Source organism: Cygnus olor, chromosome 1, assembly GCF_009769625.2.
Source record: "Cygnus olor isolate bCygOlo1 chromosome 1, bCygOlo1.pri.v2, whole genome shotgun sequence".
NCBI classification, from domain to species: Eukaryota; Metazoa; Chordata; class Aves; order Anseriformes; family Anatidae; genus Cygnus; species Cygnus olor.
This window is the reverse complement of record NC_049169.1, coordinates 30,333,292-30,352,213: the sequence shown is the minus strand read 5'-3', so window position 1 is coordinate 30,352,213 and position 18,922 is coordinate 30,333,292.

Here is an 18,922-nt window from a genome sequence, read left to right as displayed (position 1 = left end):
AAATTGTATTTTGATATTTTCAATATTTATATCTTATTGACATATTTATTGCAATGCATGTATAAGATATGCATTCCTCTTTGCATTACACTTGTTCTCACAGAACCTTCCATTTCCAAAGGTATTTTATAATCAAGGAACTTCCTTACAATATTGTAGGGTAAAATCAAATATCTATACAATGTCTCTCTTAAATAAGTAAATTTTTTAAAAAAAAAGGAAAAAAAAAAGATTAAAACAGTTGAAAAGATTGGTGATGCTAGCAACTCAGGTGCCTGAGCTCTTTATTTGAAGCAATTTCACCAGTGAGACATTTTCTTCTGGTAGCAAACTGCTTACGAACTAAACACGATTTTTAAAAACGTGTATTTATTTTCAAATCCAAAATACAGATGTTGACAGAATATTTGTGCTATAGATTAAGTGCCTGCTTGATAACTGTAATCACAGACAAACACCAACAGATGCATTGTTGTCCGTGGTTCTGAATATTCATGCACATGTGGCATCAGATACATTTTCTAAACCCTTCTTCTTTTTGTTTCTTGCGGCAAAAAAAAAAAAAGAAAATGTTTCCACTGGTAGTTATGGGTACAGTTATGTTTCTGCACCTGTTTCAGGGCTATTGTTTGGTCATTTGACTACTGAAGTGTCTGGTGATGCCTAAAACTGAAATCAAAATGAGAATGATCTCAGATGTGGTTTAATAAGCAGAAGAAGTCTGGTAGCTGAAGCTGTTCTCACTGTTGTGATAATTGATATTTTTGTCTGTTTGAATCACTGAATGCCAAAATAAATTCTACCTTTTGGCTACTTAAGGGCATACAGTACAAAGATAATGGAGTTGGCAATGGATTTAGGAGCATCAAATGGAAGCTGTCACATGAAAAAAAATATATTATTTTGGTTTGCATTACCACTAAAATGTAACCACATGGAAAAATGGTATGCTTTCCTGTACTACATTATTTCTACTTCTTGCAGGTGAGAGAAAAGAAAAACAAAAGCAAGTCTAGGATGGGGAAAAAATGATTTTGGTTGCCCATCTGCTGTAGCAACCAGAAAAAGAAATATCTTTGTTTTCAGATTTATAGGAACAAGTTTTGCTTGCAATTATACCAGGAACTTCTTAAAGACAGGCCTTCTTTTTGTTTAGCACTGAACACCGATGGGACTGAGACAGCTGGAGTCCACGAGGCTGAAATTTGTGTGTTGATTTAGCTGATCAGAATAAGCAGAAAACAACTTGAAGAAAGAAACAGGTATATTACAAAATGTAAAAAAGTGTAAACAGCCAGGGCTCAGCAACCAGCATAATTTAGACTACGGCCTGTAGCAGTTTTCACCCAGGATGTAAGCCCTTTTCACATACACAGAGCAAAAATATATGTCCCCAAAAGCCCAAAAGCTTTGTTGATCAAAGTAATGTCTTCAAAGGCCTCACAGGCACTTCGATAAAAGGATGCCACATTCTACTTGAAATGGCCACAAGTCTTTCACAAGTAGCAAAAAAAAAAACAACCAACCAAACAACAACAAAAAACATTTGAAATTGGAGCTGCTTGAGAAATCATTAAAAGATAGTGTCAATAAAATGTTAATAAAATTCATAATATATTTTCTCCTTATAAATTATTCTTTTTTTTTTTTTTTTAAATGATGTCATACAGTCTTTTTTTGTTGGGGGTTGGGGGGAGGGTGTTGTTTTTTTGTTTGTTAGGTTTTTGTTTTGCTCTGTATTTTGCTGGAATTCTTAAAAATACAGTAAAATAAAACAAAAGTGTTGCTCATAAATTTGTCTCTCCAGGACTCAGCAAGCAAACATACCAGTAAAAGTTCGGCTCTGTGAGGACAAAAAATGTTGGCATTCCATAAAAGCTGGAGGCCTGATTGGCTCCCCTTGCACATTCAGGCCTGTCAAGAAGTTGTAGCACCTTACATCTTATAGCTGAGTAGAAACCAGGGATATTTTTTTTCTGTCATAAACAGCAGTACTTTGTATCAACTGAATGCCTGTAAGGTGTCCTTATCAGACTGGAACTAACAGTAGGGCATGTTTTGAAATCTGAATTTCCCCCCTGGCTTTTAAAAGACCTGGATACAAACAAGAATTTCTGAAAGATAACACACGACAGCAGTTAAGTGCTGGCGTGGATCCTGTAAATAAAAAAGAGCTTGTAAGTTACTGTTTTGTTGGATTGAAGACCTCATGAACAGTGGGATTCTGGACAGTGACATAAAAGCATAGTCATTTGAGCATTTATTGGATAATTTATATTGCAATTTTTAAAAGCTTGAAAAACATACATCTTGTCCACCTAAGAGTTAAAGAGGGGCAAGTGAAAAACAATAGGTTGTGCTTATTCTGAAGGCCTTGAAAATTTTGTAATTGATGCTCAAGGTCTGGAAAAGGCTATTACTAACTCAGCGTAGAGGTGAAGAACCAGCAGTGCCAGAATAGTTCTGTTTAATTTTACCTAACTTTCATGGGATGGAGATGTTAAATGTGATGAAAGAAGCCTTGATTTGCATTAAACATAGCAGAAAACAGGATTTGTTGTAAACACACGAAGTTAACTGTATCTTCATGTAATATAAAATTTCATTCAGGAAGCACAAGAAAAGACATATCCTGCAACAGAATGTGAGTTTATCACTATAGGTGCCTGTGTAACCCTCATCTAGGTTAGAAAAAGAATGACAAATATTTGATTAGTGACAAAACTAAATCCTAATTATCAACACTTATTTAAAACTAAAATGACCATACCAATATAGCTCATTGCTGTTCATGAGTTAGTTCATCTGATTTTCTTGGCTGCTATGTGATCAGATGCATTGCAATTTATATGATAAACTAAATATTCATTCAAATGAATGATACTTCTGACATTTGTCTGCACTACTAGTAATTATTACTGTGACATTGAAACTGTGTATGTGGGCAGTATGATACTCAAAACTCATAATTTAAGTTAGTAAGTAGGTTTTTCACATTTGATCCCCATCAAAACCAAAATTTTCAGTCTTCTGCTGCTATAGTTTATAAAACTAAACAGATAAATGACCTCAGGAAAGAAGATAAAAAATAAGAAGATAAAAATATTAGTGTAGACTGATAACTGGCATTTCTGGACAACATACTTTCTCTTGTTTAAAACATATTGATACAAGAACACTGCTGTACTTTTCTGTTTGTTTGCTTGTAAATAGTTCTAATTAACATTAATAAATTCAAATGCTGTTTATACATACATAGTAATTGAACTGGATTATGGAAAGAGTATAAATACAGTGGGATTAAGAAACAGTGGAAATTATTACATTATTTTTTCCATATGAAAAGCCAAAGTAATGTGGGAATAGTAAATATGGGATGGAGCTTTGATTCCCTGATGAATAGTATAACATTTGAAGAGAATGGCAGACTGAGAGCTTTATTCAAAACAAACAAACAAACAAATGCTTAAATTGAGTCTGAAAATTTAAGAAGGAAAAATGAAAAACTAAGTATTTTTGAGAAACACACATATAGATGTGGTGGTTTTGCCCTGATGGGCAGCTGAACTCCACCACCAGCTCTCTCACTCCCCCTCCTCAACGAAAAAGGGGGAGAAAATAAAATGGAAAGGGCTCAAGGATTGGGAGATCCCTCAACAATTATCATTATGGGCTAAACAGACTCAGCATAGGGAGATTAATATAATTTATTGCCTATCACTAGCAAACTAGAACAGTCAGAAACTAAAAGCAAACTAAAACCCCCTTCCCCTTATCCACCCTCCTCCTCCCAAGGGAACAGGGAATGGGGGCTGCAGTCAGTCCCTAACGCTTCATCTCTGCCGCTCCTTCACGGTCCCTCTCTGCCCCTGCTCCACGTGGGGTCCTTCCTGAACTGAGCCTGCAAGGGCTGCCCATAGGCAGCAGCTCTTCAAGAACTGCTCCCACATGGCTCCGTACCACGGGGTCCATCCCCCAGGAGCAAACTGCTCCAGCACGGGTCCCCCACGGGCGGCAGCTCCCCCCAGACCCCCTGCTCCTGCGGGGGCTCCTCTCCACGGGCTGCAGCTCCGGCCCGGGGCCTGCTCCTGCGGGGGCTCTCCATGGGCCGCAGCCTCCTCCAGGCCACATCCACCTGCTCCACCGGGGGCTCCTCCACGGGCTGCAGCGTGGAGATCTGCTCCATGTGGGACCCATGGGCTGCAGGGGGACAGCCTGCTCCACCAGGGGCCTCTCCACAGGCCGCAGGGGAACTTGTGCTGCGTGCCTGGAGCACCTCCTGCCCTCCTGCTGCACTGACCTTGGGGTCTGCAGGGCTGGTTCTCTCACATTTTCTCACCCCTCTCTCCAGCTGCTGTTGTGCAGCAGGATTGTTGTTGTTGTTGCTTTGTTTTGCTTTGTTTTGTTTTTCCCTCCATTTCTTAAATCTGCTCTCCCAGAGGCCCTACCAGTGTCTCTCACTGGCTTGGCTCTGGCCAGCAGTGACTCTGGCCAGCGGTGGGTCCCTTTTGGAGCCGTCTGGAGCTGGCTCTGATCTGACGTGAGGCAGCTGCTGGGCTCTGCTCACAGAGGCCACCCCTGCCACGCCCTTGCCACGTAAACCCAATACAGTACAATAAGAGAGTCACATAGCCTCTAAAGTAACTTTGAGGTATATGTGGAGGGGAGATCATCTGGTATATGAATGACTTCTTTGTATTGTCAAATGTGTGTTTAATACTTTAGAAATAAAAAAGAAATCCTGGCCCCCAGGAGCTCAGAGATAAATTCAAATTGAACAGCAGATACACACCTAGCTATGTGTGCCAAAACATGATACATATAATATCTAAAAACGTCCCAAAATATAGTTTGAGGTTAATGAGTGGCACCAGTGGCACTTATCTCATTGAGTCAAGTAATACAAGATTAGATTTCTGTTTAGATCTTGCAAAATATTTTTGAACTATGTGAAAATTTCCTTAAACATTAGTTATGATAAATATTCACTGTATGTTTAAATGTGAATGAAAGTAAACGATCATACAACAGATATTTTAGTAAACTCATAGTAAAATAACATAAATCAAGGACTTAGAGTCACAGAGAAAGCAATGATGCTTTTGGAGGCATTAGGCAAAAACAATACTTTATGAGAAGTATTATTAGAATTAAATTAGAAATCTCTTATTAGAATCAACAGAGGGTCAAGAGCATAAATTGTGTGATATTTAGGTTACGAGTCACAGATCAAAAGATTAAAATTTACTATGGGCATATGCAGATGTCCATATATCTCCTATCTATATGTATATAACATATTTATATGATATATACACATACATAAATAAGTAAAGGCAAATTTATCTCCAAAGCAAAATGACTGCCAGTGACCAAAAAAATAAATAAAATGAATATATAAAATAAAATAAATAATAATAATAATAAAAAAATCTATATAAACTGGAAGAAATGGTTGGCAAGTACTTACAAATTTGATCATAAAAAGGGATTCATCTGTTCTGAATGGAAAATTTGTAAATAATTAGTCAGTTCTTATGAACTGATGAGTACTAAATTATGTAAAATCTTCATTTAATATTGTTTAACCTGATCTTTTGTCTTTCGATGATTTCCCTCCCAGCTTTTAACTTTTATTCATAAATTTTATTCATAAAACATCAAACTTAAAATATATAATCTATCTAAAGCTCTTTTCTGTTCAAGTAACAGATCTCCTCAGTAACTAGCTAAATTTTACCATCTTTTAAAATCTCTGATCTGATTCATAGATACTCATCTTCTTAACACATTTGTGCTATCTTACCCAAAGCATATTTGACTGTGTTTAAAAGAAGGGGAAGTTTAATCATACTTGATATTCTCTAGTCAATGTAGTGTCTAAATATTCATTAAGAAAAAAATCACGTAAGAAGGAAATGGCAACCTGAATAGAACTGACTGTAAGGTCAGGTTTAAGATCTCTGCACATAATAGAAATTCTAAACAAATGAGCTCTGTGAATACCAGAAAACACTGATGCAAGCCTAGAAACCATTCTGACTAGCAAGGGATATGTGTTTCATTTTCAATGTGTGATTGTTAATATAAATATTTAATGAAAATATTATTTAAATATTCAGATATTGAAATAAATTAATGGAAGTACCACCAAAAGCAACTTGCTTAATTTTCACTAAATGAAATGGAATCATTTATCTTGAAAATTATTTTATTCTTTAAAGAAGTTGCACACTTTGCACATTTTAGAACAATTTAATTATTGCATCATTATTATGAATACTTGTTTTGTTGTTGGTGGTGGTGGTGGTTTTTCCTAAATGAGATGATGGAATTTGGGGGGGAAGAAAAAACAATGTATGCCTAGGAAAGGAAAATGTACTTTATACAAAAGCTTGACTTATCTGTATTCAGACTCACCAGAACCTCGTATAAATGTTAACTTTTATAGTGTTAAAAAACAACACTGTTTGCAGGTGTACTAGATAACTGAGCAGTCATACTTTCTAATGAGCATTTTGTTGTGACCCAGAATAAAATGAGAGAAAAGTGAGACCATAGGTCATCACCTACACCAACTTCTGTCAGATGTTCATTTAGAGTAGTACTTTAGCAATGTATCTTGACAGAGAAATAAAAGGAAAACTGGAAGTTTATAGCCAGTCACTAGAGATGAATATTTTAAAAGCTCTGTGCTGACTAAACTCTTCTTAAACCTGAGAAAGGATTGCATAACATGTCCCTGTTCCAACATTTTTTGAATCTTTGGTTATAAGATTTCCTTTGATTTAAAAGTTGGCAGCAAATTAACCTTATTTTCTCCACACTCTTCCTCCTGTTGGCAAAAGGAGCATCCTCTAAGTTACTGTTGTAACTGCTGTAACAACTGGCTGAGGGGTGCCTGGTCTCTGTAGCTCCAGTCAGGGCCGTCTTCCAAGGCAGTGTTAGGCTGCTCTTTCTGTTCAACAGCACCAGTTACCAGGGAAGGAAGAAGTTACAAGAAACTTGCATGTGCATTGCCCACATTCTTCATGAATATACTGAACTGAGAAAATACCCAGAACCAAGCCCAAGGCATGCTCTCTGGAGCCTGTTTAAATATCCCTGCAGACTGGTAGCAAAGCTTAATTAGCTAGTGTTGGAGAGCACTCTTTCAAGACATAGATTCACATTTTACCATGCATTCATCTAAACTGTACTTTCCCAGTCAAATGCTTTGACAAAGTCAGGGTATTCAAATGACTTCCTGAAATCAAAATGCAGCTTTTCTTCTTATCCACTAGATGTGAAGGACACTAGATATTTTAGAAAAAGGTGGTAATCTGCTTTAGCAGGAGTTTTTTCTTGACAAATCCAAATTGGTTGTCTTTTTAGTTACCTTGCAATTTTCCGAGTGCTTATAAATTGATTGTTTTACAAGTTTTTTCCTCAAAATTTCCTGTGAGATCAAAAGTAGGCAGCTTACTTTTTATTCATTGTAAAGCCTCCTATCTTTCACTACAGAGATGGATAATATGCTTGCCCTTCTCCAGCCCTCTGGGATCTTCCCTGCCCTCTTTGAAATCTCAAAGGTAAATGTTGATGGTTAGTTCTTTAAGTATTTTAAGATGAATATCGTCAGATCATACTGACTTCAATATATCTGTCATCTAAATATTGTTTAAGCTCTTCCTGTTCTATTTCAGTGTATGTTCCTAGCGTCCTTGCTAAAGTTAAGATTTATATACCTGTTCATTATTAATTGTTTGTGAAAACAGCCTTCAGTTTACCATTGATCCAGTAGAACAGGAACAGTCACACATCAGTATGTCATAATTTAAACAGATGCCTATAGATGCAAAATTAAAATTTGTGCTACAGAACCTTATAGAAATATAAGCCAGACAGTAGAGGGAAATTATGTCAGAGAGTAATATCCAGTCAAGATGTTTCATTTTAGTTTGTTGGTGAAAATCTGAATGGAAGAAGTGTTGGGGAAGAAAAATAGTCACTTTAATGGTAAAATGTATTTACACAACTGCAGCGTCTTGGTGTCAGCTGCAGAGACTACTCCTGGAGCACTAGAGATTAGGGGTGCACTGGGAGGCTAGGTCTGTCTGACACTGCTGGCCTGCGTCAGACACTTTTTCATAACTGGTAAATAGTGTTTGGTCTTGATTCTTTCTTTTCTTCATCTTCACAATGATAAGATCCATGACAGTGTCTGAGTCAAAATTAAAAGGAGGAATTGTCATTTCATGTTTTATTTGGATTCTGTGATAACCCCTCACATTCCTTGTGCCTGTGCTGCTGTTAGACTAGTCATTCTGCCTCTTATCTGTGCTGCTAATTAGTCCATCTTGCTTTGCATTTGTCCTCTTGAAATTACATTCTTTTTTTTCCCTTTTTTTTTTTATTCAACTTGTTCAAAATTAATGATATAAACTATTCTATCTTCTCGCAGCCTATTTAGGGGAAACGCTGAAATGGTGGAAGACAACTAACACATCGGATCACATACAGACACTTTGCCTGAATAAGACATTTGAGAAGTTCTTAAATCACTATGGTTATTTTCTATTTATTTATACATTCAAAAGCCAGTGATGCCTTACCCACCACCCCAAAACAAACAAACAAACAAACAAAAACAACAAAAATGCTGCATGACTAATTCATAAAGACCAAACCAATAATCTGTTGTAGGGATTTGTTTTAATGCCAGTGGTACAAGTTTATCAAAATTAACATTTTCTCCCCAACCCCAACTGGAAACAAATGTTTTTGACAAATACATCTGAAGTGCAGCAACATACTATGCAATTCCAAGTATGTTTTGCTGAACATATTAACTAGTAATATAATTTATTATTGACACATTTTGACTTTGCAGTCAGCAACCATATATTTTCAACACAAACGAAGAAGCTATTTGTATGACTAAAGATTTTCTGAAAAAAGAAATCCATAATTAAATTGAGATGGTGAGAGCATACTCGTTGCCAGAGATTAATCATACCCATTTTGTTGAGAAAGCATTTATTTTTCTTTTCCAGTCTGTGCTGTTACTATGTATCCAGTTCCTCACATAAGCCATTTCTGCTTTCTAGAATTATATAGCACCAGTGTTATAGTTAGCCTGCCTGATAAAGCAGCATTATTTTCAAGATAGGAAGCCAGAATGAAATGAAATGGTAACTACCACCCCAAAATGACTACTTTACTACTATGACTAGGTGTACAGAAAAATGACATTTATTAGTGCCTTTCCTTCCGGACTCTCATAGTCCTTTAAAAATACTGCACAATTTCATCAGTGTGACACCACTGAAGCACAGCCACCAGTACAGTGGAGCAGATATTTTGCTCCCACTTGACAGTTGTTGGTTATTATGACCTACTTCTTTTTACATTTATTTTTTCTGGAAAGCACATGAGGGAGAAATCCACCTACCAGGAGATAGGCAAAGACCATCTGCAATGACTAATTTCACAGTTATTCCAGGCAGCATTTTTACCAAAATCCCAGAAATGAAAACCCAGTTGCTGTTATAACTTAAGCCAGTTGATGTAAAATGAAGCAATGTATTCAGTATCTTTCCATGATATTACCAATGAACACAGATCTGCATTAAGATCGTAAAGACTTTTGAATGCCTTTCTGAATTCAAGCCGAGTTCCTTTGAACCATTTAGATTGTTTAGTCACATAAGACTAGGTCCTACTTCCTTGACTAGTTAAATATACCTAAGCTCAGAAATCTGATTAGACAGATCTTTGTATTATACTGACATAGAGGAAACGAAATGGGAATGTGTGATCTACATACAGAAATTAAAGATTATTTTATCCTAAGGTACTACCTGAAGTACCTTCCTTACATTGATGAAATACTTCTAATTTCTCCTGCAGTCAATGGAAAGAGAGAGATATTCCACAGAACAAATATGAATTATTCTCTGAAGCACATCTCCCTCTCCCTTTCTTACCTTACTGATCACAGAAGTACCATGGCATGGCTATGTTCTTAACCTACTTTTTAGCTGATATATGTGCCTATGATCTAAATGTATGGAGAGCCAGACTGCTTAGCCTAGTGCTGTGCATAGACCTAAATAGGTCTACATGGGTCTGTCTACTTGGATGAATATCCCTTGACCCTCTGGATGAAATCCTGTCCTTTGGAAGTGATTGAGACTTCTTCCATTGCTTTATCTAGACTCATAATTTTATGCTTTTTCTATAAAAACAGATGAGGAATAGATCCCCATGAAAATAACTTTTATTTAAAAATGTACTTTTCCTGCCACATATTGAACAAAGTCCAAGTTTCCTTCTTTCTTATACAAGTTTACACATCAATACTCACCATCAGGTTGTAAGATAAATTAAACAAACAAACAAAAAAGTGTATTAGCTATTGAGTCCTTGACAATCTCACTATTTTTTGAAAGTTTCTATACTTTGAGTCAGTACATTTCTTGTATATGTATGTAAGAGAAAGTATTCTGAAGATATGACCTGAATCGTACACAGCAAATTAAGAATTGATCTATCTGTTGTCTAACACATTTTGCATGAAATAAATCAATTAGAGCCAAACCATAATCCATTCTAAATGCAGTAACTCAGCAGCTCAGATAATACATGACCAAATCAATAAGAACAAGGCGAAAATCTAAGTCAGGTTGAAAGGTTCAGGAAAAAAAAAAAAAAAAAGGTGGATTAGAGAATGATCAGGTTAAGAAAAGTATGAAAGAAAGGAATGATCTTTACCATACTTTTCAAAAAACAGATCTTCTATTTCAGTAAGAATTTGGTTAACAATATGAAAAAATATTAGTAGAATTAGCCTTTTTTAAAAAATTATTTTTTATTTTTTACTAATTGGGCCAACATTTTTTAAGCTGCAGCTAAACTTCAGGCCTGGAATTCCACTGACTTAATACTGTCCCCCCAACCACAAAATCTACTCAGAAACTAGAAACCAACAGGAAACAGGAAGAAACTATACAGAGACTAGATTAGGAATGAATAGGTTTACATTCACAGACAGGATTAACAAAAGAACCAAGGATTGAAACTAAAAATATTCTGTTCCTTTTATTCCATCCTTCCAGACTGAGCTTAGATATTTTCAGGATATCAGGCTTAAGCTTTCCTCATATCTCAAGCTAGGCCTTGAGTCAATTCGCTACAGATATAAAGATAAGAAGTCAGCAGCTCCTGTCACACAATATTTCGGCTTTCTGCACTTCTACATCTGATTTTTATGTAGTTCTGTAGTTAAGAGTTGAGATGGAAGGTATGGCAAGGTTGATTCTTGCTTGGTAAGGAAGCAGCAAATTTTAGGAAAAAATTCTAAGGACTGGCAAAGGACTTTTCAAGTGATTTGAGTTGCATGATGCTTAGGTTTATCTGGGTTGCTAGCACAGACAAAGAACACTAAATGATCTTAATTTCTGCAGCCAGTACCTGGTGTGCAGGAGGAAAGTAATCTTGAAGTTAGTCTATATTTTGTGCTTTCGGTTTCCTTTACTGACCACTGGAAACAAATCTGACTTGTATTCTAACTCTTTAATTTGCCTGCCCTTAGAGTGGTCTTTAGATTTGTTCAAGAGCACAACTACTTAAGAGGATTTTATGAGAAAGAGATAAACTTTAGTGAGAGAAACTCTAAACTTAGAGAAAACTATCGACATATCTCAAAAAGCTATCCAATTTATGTTGTTTAGAATGTCTGCCAGTGAAAGGTAATGGAGGTAAAGTTAAACATTGCCTTTTGTGAAGGAAAATTATATTAAATATTAAGTTTCAGTATCCCAAATGTCTATGAATACAATTAATAGTAATACAAACAACAATAATAAAATATAAACCAATCTAAATCAGGTCCACACTTGACATGAATTGAGAAAAGTCTATTAATTGCAGTGAAGCAAAATACATTTAAGGAGGTTATGAACCTGATGTCCTGATCATAACTTTAATCGCTTCGACTATATATATATATATACATATATATATATATATTATATGTAGATATATATATATATATATATATTTTTTTTCTGCATAGGCCTTGACTGATCAAATTTTCAAACTGCTGGTAGTTTGGTAGTCTTCCTCAATTTTAGTGGGAATATTTACAGGTCTTAGCATTCATAGTATTGTCTGCCTTTTCTGGTAGAGGTCTGGGAGATTATTTCTAGATAGAATAAGATGAGTCTACCTGATAGCAGCAGTACTCCTGAAAAACTGACAAAGAATATAAAATGAGCAAACTTATGAGGTGATATGTATGCTGACTTTAGAGCTTGAGAGGTGCAGAAAGAGGTAGTTTATATCATGCTTTATGTAATACCTGAAAGTGAAACCTCATTTGTACGTGAACAGTCTGTGGATCCCAAAAGGTTTTATCAACATTAACCATCAAAGTCTGTTTATAGAATAATAGAAGGAAGCAGTGTTAGGGATCCCATAAACATGGGAAAGAAGATATGGTTGACAGGAGGTACAACTAGCAAGCTAAAGCAAATTTCTGTTCCCAAGAACACATTAAATCAAGGTCATTAGATCTAAGAATATTCCTTAATCATCCATTAACTTTCATATTATTCTTTCCCCCTATAATAGGAAAGTACTGAGCTGACTAATTGTGCATGCAAGGTGAGTAATAGCGCTAAGAGATATTCCAAATGCTTTCTGGAGGCATAATTTAAAGAGGAACAAATTCCCACTTAAAATACTTAGAAGGAATTGATCCTAGTCTGACTACAACAGTAGTGATTGCAGATTTGAATCTTCAATGAATGTGGAAAATATGGAGATAAACCATAAGTTGTTGTTAATAATGCTAGTATGGATCTAATACTATTAACAGCCCCCAAATTTTGGGGGGCAAAATTCTTCTTTCAGACCAAGTTTCCTTTTAATATTACTAACAGTAACACCTGAAAGATATAAGAAACTACAAACCAAAAAAACATAGTAGATCATTCAATACAGTGCAGGAAGTGACACCAGACAATCACTCTAATAAAATATTACATTCTATCTTAAACAAGCCACATCTTCACCAGAACTACTGAAAGGAATCTAGTCCAGGACTTTTCTTCTCTGATATGTCCGAAATTTTCTGACATGGGAAAGCTGTTCCTGGCCAGAATATACTGATTTTATTGAAAAGCTTAGATCTCCTCTCTGACTTTTTTCATAAACAATTTTCATCAAAGCTTTATTTTTGTGCCTATTTCATAAATGAAAATATTAAAAATCTGTTGCTGGACTAGTATATCCTATTATTCTTCCTCTAGTCTGATAGTTTTAACACTATTTTAGCCATTTTTCCTTCTCTCTGCATATCTTCGGTTAAGTCTCATGTGCCACTCTAACTAATCATTTCTCACAGTGAACAAGGTTGCTTGTTATTCTGAAATCCAGAAAAATCTACAGTATTTATATTTCCTAGAAATTCTGTCATATTAACAAATAAAACTGTGAGATTAGTCTAGCGTGATATAACATCAGTAATACCTTGTTACATTATATTTTTGTTTACCCACATCTTTAATTAGGTTTTCCTTTAAAATATTAAGTCTTTAATTCTATTGGTGAAAAATGGGTCAGTTTGGTAATTACTTGCATCACTTCTCTTTTTGTTTCTTAGTGGTACTGTGCTAAATATCATTCAATGGACAGTAGAAAAAGGAATATATTTGTGGCAAACTTTCAGGTTGAATGAGTTAAGAGACTGTGTTTACCCTGTATCTAGATAGAATATAGGAGTATAGTAAGTACCTGGAGTTTTAATTACACCTTGGTTTGAGTAGTCTAATAATTGCTATCATGTGTTTACCCCATACTCAACATCCTTTCTTTAAACAGAGACAAAAGATTTACCCAATATTAGTCATGTTTAGATTATCTTGTCATGATGCTGTATTTATTATACAACCCCTATATTCTTTCCTTCTTCTCTTTACTTGTATGGGGGAAGAAACTTTGAGGTTTAATTTTCTCAAATGGTTTACCACAGATTTACAGTGAAAATTTCTGACTTTTTCCCATGCTTCTTGATGTATATGTTGATTTATTTTTTTTTCACTGTCCTTTATTACACGCTTTACCTCCTACAGCTTTTGCAAGACTTTTTTTTTTTCTCAAGGAATCTATAGCCTCCTCTTCCTTCTGTGGCCTTTATGCATTTTCTTTAGTGTTATACAAATATCTTTTGCACACAAGCAAAAAAGTCAGAAAACAAGTCTCCGATTGAGCTCATTAGTCCACACTTTCTTTTCTCAGTTTTAGTATTAAAAGCATGTGGGGTGCACCCAGGTCTTCATGCCTATCTGCATATCTCAAATACCTAACAATTTATCCTTGCCTTGCCTTGCCTTGCCTTGTCTTGCCTTCCCTTCTTTTCACTTCTCTTCCCTTCCCTCCCCTTCCCTTCCTCTCCCTCACCTCCCCTTCCCATGTATCTTGCAAAAACAAATAAATAAAAATAGATAAAAATTGCCAGACTATTATAGTGGGAGTATTCTGAATGCCAAAGCAAAATCTAGTTAGGATTCAAATCTATGTCTTAAATTGAAGGCTGTAATAGAGAAAAGGCAATTTGGAACTCTACTTTAAATCTGAGATTTTAAGTCACTGCATTTCATAAACAGCTACTTTATTGCAAGTAAGTTAATTTAATCAATTAATCATGTCTAAACATACCCAAGTTAGTAAAACACTTTTGATAGAGTTATGATCTATTTAAATAGCATCATCTAAATTTCATTAATTTTTTAACCCTCATTAATTTCTAATTTTCAGGTTTCGGATGCTTTTTCACACTGCTGACATTTTGGAATTGTACTTGTCATCACATGCTTCCTACACTGGCACATGATATGAAACCAAATATATCCTTGTTCTCATGTTGTGCAATATAGAATCAGAAGACTGAAAGATTTAAAAAGTCTCTCTCTTCCATTTCATCTGATTTTCTGCTTAGTTGTGGATAATTTTTCAGGGCAATGTATTGGAATTTTTGCATACTATTTTCCATGTTTATTTTGCAGACAAACATCTTCATATTCAAATGTTTTTATATGTATACAATAGGATGACACAGACAGAATGAGCCAGAGGATTAAGTATTAAAACGTATTTTCCTGAAAGCTGGAGTGTAAGTATAAACAAATATTTTAACATCTCCAAAACTGCCAGCTTCTTAAATGGTCTGATTCTTTAGGAAATTAACAAATCTGTAGCAGAGACAGTATACTGGGAGAAAGAAATGTGTGAAAAGACAAATATGGAATGGACAACAGGTGGTTCGCATGTGATTCATTCAACAATTCTCTATGCTCACTGTAGTATGGCTGATAAGTGTGGAATTGTTATGTATTTCCTCAGGTTCTTCTGACAGTCATGTTTGCCTTTTAAATTGTTTTAATTTTAGCAGTCATGCATTTTCTTATCCATATAATGACTGATTTTTTTTTCTTTTCAGAATTTGTTATATAACATAAAATATTACATTCAAGATTTTCTTTATGAGCAAAGATGAAGCACACCTTATATATAGGTAAAGCCAAGACTTTATATGTAATACAAGTGACATCTTAAGATCTAATCATTATTAGTTCAAATCTAGGTATTAATAAGAAATAGTAATAAGAATGCAATTAAAATTGTTTTACCTACAGTTTTACCTACCTAAATTGTTTTCTAGCCCTTTTCATGGTGCTATTCTCACCCTTTCCATGCTCCCCTGGGTCCTAAGTTTTCATACTTAATGTCAGTGGCTGTGATGACAGGGGCATCAGTCAGCATTTGGCAGACCTCACCAGGACAAATATGATGATGATGGTTTCTTCTTTCTCACTCTAGGATCCACTTGTGGTCATTTCTTTGTGTTTGCTAGTACCCTTTTGAGCCTTTGCTCTTGCTTCACTGGTCTGCAGCTCCAGGTAACATCCTAGTTTGCTGTAGATGGTGACTTTTACTTACATTAGATATTATTTAATTCTTCTCTTTGTTATCCAAAGAATCATCAAAAAATACCATTTTTATGCAGCTGTAGGTCTGCATTTCTCTAACTGACCATTGGTGAGTTGTCTGCAGCTGTGGAGGCTGCAGTGCAAAGGTTGGACCCCATCACTTACCACCCTGCGCCTGCACTACTCTTCACTGCGTCCTGTGTCTCTGCTTCTCAAGGCTTCTGCCACTCCACCAGGACTGTACCTCTCTACACTGTCATTGTGTTAAGAGTCGTAAATACTTCATTCTGTCATTAGGTATATAAAACTATATTGTGAGTTGTACCTCACAAAGTTACACAAAATGAAAACAAACTATCGATAGACACCTGGCCAACTAGAGTGCTGTCACAGCTAAGCCAAGTTTCAGACAGGTCAAGAAAATTTCAGGAAGAGCAAGCCTGACAATCCTCAGTCCTGATGCCTACCTAACTTCCAAATAGAGCTTATAGCCTGTTATTAATAATGTCAGTACTTTGTTTGAGGCTACATGGTTCTACTGCTTTTCGGTAAAATCTTCATTAATGGTACTTAAAATCTTGTTTTGACATTGTCAGAAAGCTGTCTATTGAATCTAAGTATAGGCACTTTCCCTTTCCATTTAATCATGAAACCATTTAAATCAACATGAAATCATATTAGATACAAATGCAAGGATGCTGGCACATTCTAGCTGCAGTATACAAAAATAATTCTGATTTCACTGACAGATAGCAGCACTTCCCATGCACCTTAGTGGATGGAAATGAAACATTAAAAATGAATTTGTAACCCAGACCTCTGTATCTACTTATTTGGCATATTATCTTTAACATTTTCCACTTTATTTCCTCAATCTGATCAGTAGCTGGTCATCAAAACATATCTGGTACCACACACATCTGCAAAGTTCCCAAGTGGACCTTGCTCACTGGAGGTATGGCTCTCTCTGACCTGTATCTGTGTTTCTTGGCTTTTCATCCACACTCCCTCTCCAAAATATTCCACTTCATGTATGAAGATGATAGTCTGCATTTGCTGCAGATGGGCTGGGACCTATCTGGGTCCACTGGTGGGAAGATAGCTTTCCAATATTAAGAGTAATCCCTATTCACCTTTCTAAGGTAAAAATCTGTTTTCAGATTCCTGTTGACTTTTTTTTTTTTTTTTTCCAAAAAAGCATTTCAATATCTTTAACCGTATTTTAAAATATTCTGCCCTAAGCATATGTGTTAACAGAATTAAATATTGCATAAAAAATCTCATGTAATCAAACTGACATTCAGATGCCAGTAGTGGAAGCAGAAATGTGAGCGATAAGCACGTGGATTTTCATCTCTTAAGTGCCAAAAGTTCCCTCCCTTCCTCTGTCTTTTGTTTATCATCTATTTGGTGCTTCAGGTTCAGTTTGGTTGTATTGGAATGCAGCCTATTGCTCAAGGCTTCACAAGAGGACTTTGCAAAATGTTATGGGAGTTAGGAGCATCTGGCTGGTTTGGCTGAAACTCCCTAACAAGCTAAGTTACTGTAGAAGCTAAAATAAAACATGAAGCTGAAGCAAAAGATAATGTTAATGAAAAAACTTCTTGGCTTTTGCATTAGCAAAACAAAAATACAGCCAATTTCATACCTTTGCAAGTTTACCAAGCAAATTGATAAAATATCTCAGCAAGTAAGAAACAGTTACTGGATATATTACCAAAGCCACTGAGAACTACCAACCAAAAATATACATTCTTTAAACTTAAGATTTTGTCTGCAATAGTGAAAATCTATCATTGTTTTTCCCTTTCTTTGTATAAAATATTTTTTTCTCTCATAAGTATTTTTAACCATAAATTTTATGTTTTCAGATTTTATCATTTTCAGGGAGTAGGCTGAATAAATAGCCATGGTTGCTAGGTATTGGTAGGTATCTCCATTTCAACCCAAAAGTGGACTTTTTGCTGCACAGTAGTGATCTCTGTGTATGTTTATTCATCAGTATTATCACCAGTGATCTCTGTGTATGTTTACACATTGGTATTATCAGCCTGAATGTGGGAAGGCATGTAAGGGTGCCTGGAATTTATAATGTTGTAAAACTCTAAGCAAAATGTGTCTCTGCTGAGAAGACTTCTGCTTTTTTGTGTCCTTTCAGCTGTGACCTGAAATGCAGTCCTGTCTGTCTACAATAAACCAGGTTATCTTTGAGGTTTGCAAATATGGAATTAGTCTGTGACGTAGACCTGAGAGACACAGTCTGTCCTATTTCTTAACGGAGGAATAAATAAAACTCATACAGTAATTAGTGTGAAGATACTACCCAGCTTACAAATTCAAATGAGTCACAGTACCAAATAAAAAGGTTGTTTCTTTTTCTAACTTTCTTATAACAAAAAATGAATTCTGATGAGATATCCTGCTAATTTTAATGACAGGCTTAAGAACTTTAAGATGAGATTTTAACAATATTGAATTTCCTGAGTTGCAAAATCACTTTGTTTCCAGGGATCTGAGTGATTTTCACTCTTTATCTTTTCAGGGATTTCTATCCCCCTAAATATCTCATTAGTAGAATAATGTTAGGTAAAACAAAAAATAATAAAAAAAATATATCAGTGTCACTTGAGATCAGATCTGAATTCAGATTAGTTCTATAACCTGTAGGCACTAAGAACATCATAAACATATATCCAGTGGGACAATACAAGTGTTCAAAAAAGGAAGAAAACTGCTAGTACTTTAAAGATCCCAATTTTCACCTTGAACCATGAATTTTAATATATGCCTATTGTAAGATTTATTATTATTAATGGTAGCTTCAAATACAGATGTTATCTGATCTATATTCTTGATCTCAGTCACTATATATAACAACACATTTCACTGTTCAGTTAAATGGTTTAAGGTGTTTCACTTCTTTAATAAAGGTGCAAAGATAAAAATTG